Here is a 527-nt window from a genome sequence, read left to right as displayed (position 1 = left end):
ACACCAAAGCTACAGAGAAACCCTGTCTCAAAAAACAAAAAACAACAAAAAAAATTTTAAATACTTTTTTCCTATATTAGATATAAAATGGGTCATGCTTACAACATGCAACTTCTGACTCCTCTTATCCAATGTCCTGCAGGAATGGCAGGCTAATGCTTGTAATTCCAGCACTTGGGAGGCTAATGTAGAAGAAACCCTATCTCAATTAGGACAAAAAAAGTATTGATTCTTTCTAGTTTGACTTCTCAAATATTTGTCCAAATCTCTCCGTTTGTATCCATTTCTGCAGTCACCATCTTAAGTCAACTTTCTACCCTCAGATACTATTGGCTTCTTCTTTATGTTGTCTCCTCTGAAATCCTTGTCCAAGCTGCAGGAAATAATTCTTTAGGAAGAAAGTTGTTATGGAATATTAGTTGAAGATGTGTTATATTTGTTTGTGTTGTGGAATATTTGTTTTTTGGGTTTTTTTGTTTGTTTGTTTGTTTTTGTTTTTGTTTTTTTGAGATAGGGTTTCTCTGTGG

The sequence above is a fragment of the Microtus ochrogaster genome, chromosome 21, assembly GCF_000317375.1.
Source record: "Microtus ochrogaster isolate Prairie Vole_2 chromosome 21, MicOch1.0, whole genome shotgun sequence".
NCBI classification, from domain to species: Eukaryota; Metazoa; Chordata; class Mammalia; order Rodentia; family Cricetidae; genus Microtus; species Microtus ochrogaster.
Note: the sequence above shows the minus strand (reverse complement) of the source record.